We start from the raw sequence: 5,023 nt of genomic DNA on the forward strand, positions 1-5,023 counted from the left end.
TATTTCGCACCTTCCGAGTTCCTTCCATGATAACTCGGAGAACTGGTCCTACTCGCAGCGGATTATGGCCCTCACTCCTAATGAGGTCGTCTGGCTCACTCCTGCCGCTCAAGTGAAGGAAATCATTATGGGTTGTGGAGACTTTCTCAATGTACCTCTTCTTGGTACCCGTGGAGGAATCAACTACAATCCCGAGCTTGCTATGAGACAGTTTGGTTTCCCTATGAAGTCGAAGCCCATCAATCTTGCTACATCTCCAGAGTTCTTCTTCTACACGAATGCTCCTACCGGACAAAGGAAAGCTTTCATGGATGCTTGGTCCAAGGTTCGAAGGAAGAGTGTGAAGCATCTAGGTGTGAGATCTGGTGTTGCTCATGAGGCCTATACTCAGTGGGTGATAGATCGAGCTGAGGAGATTAGTATGCCTTATCCAGCTATGAGATATGTGTCTTCATCTACCCCATCTATGCCTCTACCTCTACTCCCCGCGACTCAAGATATGTATCAGGAGCATCTAGCTATGGAGAGTCGTGAGAAGCAAGTGTGGAAAGCTCGGTACAATTAAGCCGAAAATCTAATCATGACTTTGGATGGTAGAGATGAGCAGAAGACTCATGAGAATCTGATGTTGAAGAAGGAGCTAGCTAAAGCCCGGAGGGAATTGGAAGAGAAAGACGAGCTGCTTATGAGGGATTCCAAGAGAGCCAGAGGACGGCGAGACTTCTTTGCCAGATACTGTGATTCAGATTCCGAGTCCGATGATCTTCCGACTACTTCCTATGCTTGAGAGCTTCATTTGTTTACCTTGTTGAAAATGTTGTGTAATTTTGTTTATTTGCAAGATTTCTAATTTGTTTAAAAATCCTTCGATGAAAAATGAGTCTTTTGCATTTGCATTTGCACATCATGCATCATATGCATCATGCATTGGTCACAAAGGCTTCCAAGTGCTCACTAGCTCCTGGTTTCTCTGCCGCAGTGTGAAAAGTGGCTCGTGCTCAGAGAATTTACGAACCTGATAGAACCGATCGAACCAGAGAGTACAGAAGAAAGAAAAGGGCTATGGAAGAAGAAAACACACAGCTTCGTACCGAATTGGCATCTCTAAGGGAGGAATTGGCCAAAGCTCATGATGCTATGACTGCTCTGTTGGCTGCTCAGGAACAACCAGTTCCTGTGGTTTCTACAGCTGCAAATGTGACTCCTACCGTAACAACTGATCCCCGCTCTATCATGCCATCCGGGTATCCTTACGGGCTTCCGCTGTACTATACTGCTAATACAGGGGCAGGGACCTCTGGTACTACCAACAATGGCCCAATCCCAGGGGCAAACTTAACTCCTGTTAGTACCGCCTTGACTCAAGCTGCAACAACTGTTACCGAGCCCATTGTGAATGCGGTGCCTCTATTTGTCCATGCTAATGCGCACCACGGGAGTATTACCACAACCGGAACTATGGAAGAGAGAATGGCAGAACTTGCCAAAGAGCTCCGACGAGAAATTAAGGCCAACAAGGGAAACGGGGACTCCATTAAAACCCAGGATCTCTGCTTGGTATCGAAGGTAGATGTTCCAAAAAAGTTCAAAGTCCCGGAGTTCGACAAGTATAACGGGCTGACTTGCCCTCAAAATCATATTGTCAAATACGTCCGGAAGATGGGCAACTACAAGGACAATGATTCCCTTATGATCCATTACTTCCAAGACAGTCTGATGGAAGATGCTGCGGAGTGGTATACTAGTCTGAGCAAAGATGATGTCCATACTTTTGATGAGCTAGCCACTGCTTTCAAGAGCCACTACGGGTTTAACACTCGTTTGAAGCCGAATAGGGAGTTCCTCAGGTCCCTATCTCAGAAAAAGGAGGAGAGTTTCCGTGAATATGCGCAAAGGTGGAGAGGGGCAGCTGCCCGTATCACTCCTGCTTTAGATGAAGAAGAAATGACCCAGACATTCTTAAAGACCTTGAAAAAAGATTATGTTGAGAGGATGATCATCGCTGCCCCGAACAACTTTTCGGAGATGGTCACCATGGGAACCCGTCTTGAGGAAGCCGTCAGGGATGGAATCATTGTGTTTGAGAAAGCTGAATCCTCTGCGAATGCATCGAAGAGATATGGTAATGGACACCACAAGAAGAAAGAAACGGAAGTAGGGATGGTGTCAGCTGGAGCCGGTCAATCAATGGCTACCGTTGCTCCTATCAATGCAGCTCAAATGCCTCCGTCATACCCATATATGCCGTATTCTCAGCATCCGTTCTTCCCACCGTTTTATCATCAGTACCCTTTGCAACCGGGCCAGCCTCAAGTGCCCGTCAATGCAATTGCCCAACAGATGAAACAACAGTTGCCGGTTCAACAACAACAACAACAACAACAGCAGCAGTATACTAGACCAACTTTTCCTCCTATACCAATGTTGTATGCAGAACTTCTTCCAACTTTACTCCAGAGAGGACATTGTACAACTAGACAGGGCAAGCCACCACCTGATCCGTTGCCTCCAAGGTTCAGGTCTGATCTCAAATGTGACTTTCATCAAGGTGCCTTAGGACATGATGTCGAGGGGTGTTATGCTTTGAAGTATATCGTGAAGAAACTCATCGATCAAGGGAAGCTGACTTTTGAGAATAATGTTCCACATGTCCTTGACAATCCGCTACCAAATCATGCCGCTGTGAATATGATCGAAGTGTGTGAGGAAGCTCCTAGACTTGATGTCCGCAATATTGCCACTCCTCTGGTGCCTCTACACATCAAGCTGTGCAAAGCTTCTCTGTTCAGCCATGATCATGCCAAGTGTCTAGGATGCCTTCGTGATCCTTTGGGTTGCCATGCTGTTCAAGACGACATCCAAAGTTTGATGAATGATAATCTTCTGACCGTCAGTGATGTTTGCGTGATTGTGCCAGTTTTTCACGATCCGCCTGTCAAGAGTGTACCTTTGAAGAAGTGTGCTGAGCCTTTGGTGATAAAGTTGCCAGGACCAATTCCTTATGTTTCGGACAAGGCAGTGCCATACAAGTACAATGCTACTATGATAGAAAATGGAGTAGAGGTGCCTCTAGCCTCCTTTGCCACAGTAAGCAATATTGCCGAAGGGACTTCTGCAGCGCTAAGAAGCGGGAAAGTCCGTCCGCCGTTATTTCAGAAGAAAGTAGCCACGCCAACCATTCCACCAGTTGAAGAAGCAACTCCAACCGTTGTTTCACCCATTGCTACAGATGTGAACCAATCAGGCAAATCTATAGAGGATTCAAATTTAGATGAGATTCTGAGGATAATAAAGAGGAGCGACTACAAGATCGTTGATCAGTTGCTGCAGACTCCTTCAAAGATATCTGTCTTGTCGTTACTCTTGAGCTCCGAGGCTCACAGGAATACCTTGTTGAAAGTGCTGGAGCAGGCGTATGTTGACCACGAAGTCTCGGTAGATCGTTTCGGTGGCATAGTGGGAAATATTACTGCTTGTAACAACCTCTGGTTTAGTGAAGAAGAGTTGCCGGAAGTGGGAAAGAGTCACAATCTGGCTTTGCACATCTCGGTGAATTGTAAATCAGACATGATATCAAATGTGTTGGTGGATACCGGTTCCTCTCTCAATGTAATGCCCAAGACAACTCTAGATCAGTTGAGCTACCGAGGGACCCCTTTGAGAAGAAGTACTTTCTTGGTCAAAGCTTTTGATGGATCTCGAAAGAATGTGCTGGGAGAGATAGACTTGCCGATAACTATTGGCCCTGAGAATTTCTTGGTTACCTTCCAAGTGATGGACATTAATGCATCCTACAGTTGCCTGCTGGGAAGACCGTGGATACACGATGCAGGTGCGGTTACTTCCACCTTACATCAGAAGTTGAAATTTATGAAGAATGGAAAACTCGTTACAATCCATGGTGAAGAAGCATACTTAGTCAGCCAGTTGTCTTCTTTCTCTTGTATTGAAGCAGGGTCTGCTGAAGGGACTGCTTTCCAAGGTTTGACCATTGAAGGTGCAGAGCCTAAGGAAGCTGGGGCTGCTATGGCTTCATTGAAAGATGCTCAGAGAGCCATCCAAGAAGGTCAGACTGCCGGCTGGGGCAAGGTGATACAGCTCTGTGAGAACAAGCGTAAAGAAGGTCTCGGGTTCTCCCCGTCATCAAGGGTTTCCTCGGGAGTCTTCCACAGTGCAGGTTTTGTTAATGCTATCTCTGAAGAAGCCACTGGATCTGGTCTCAGGCCTGTATTTGTTACACCAGGAGGCATTGCGACAAATTGGGATGCCATTGACATTCCTTCAATCATGCATGTTTCTGAGTAATGTGTCTTGTTGCTTTAGTGCTTTGTTTTCAAAATAACAACCCTCTCGCTCTGCCCAAAGCGAGAGTGATATTTTCTGTAAGGGCATGTTTGTTTCGGCATTGCCGTTGATTAATAAAATTTTGTCGTTTCTTCCACGACTACTTTTTTTTTAGTGCTTTTTCCCTTGGAAACAATGGTAATGCCAGAAAAAACCAAAACGTCTGTATTTTCTTATTAATTTCAAAAATCTGCATGAAAAAAAGACTCTTTCTAAAATCATTCAACCATTCTATGCAGTTTGAACCATAATAAACCCGTTGAACACAGTAATCCTACGGTTCTTCCAAATTTTGAATTCCCTGTGTATGAAGCCGAAGATGAAGAGGATGATGATATACCATATGAGATCACTCGATTGCTTGAGCAAGAATCAGCCTATTGTATGGAACGATGAATGCCAGGAAGCTTTTGATAGCATCAAGAATTACCTGCTGGAACCACCTATCCTTGTCCCTCCCGTGGAAGGAAGGCCTTTGATTTTGTATTTGTCAGTGTTTGATGAATCTGTGGGATGCGTGCTTGGTCAACGAGATGAGACTGGAAAGAAAGAACATGCTATCTACTATCTGAGCAAGAAGTTCACCGACTGTGAAACTCGGTATACAATGCTTGAGAAGACTTGTTGTGCTCTAGCTTGGGCTGCCAAACGCCTGCGTCATTATTTGATGAATCATACA

This window comes from Medicago truncatula, chromosome 7, assembly GCF_003473485.1.
Source record: "Medicago truncatula cultivar Jemalong A17 chromosome 7, MtrunA17r5.0-ANR, whole genome shotgun sequence".
NCBI classification, from domain to species: domain Eukaryota; kingdom Viridiplantae; phylum Streptophyta; class Magnoliopsida; order Fabales; family Fabaceae; genus Medicago; species Medicago truncatula.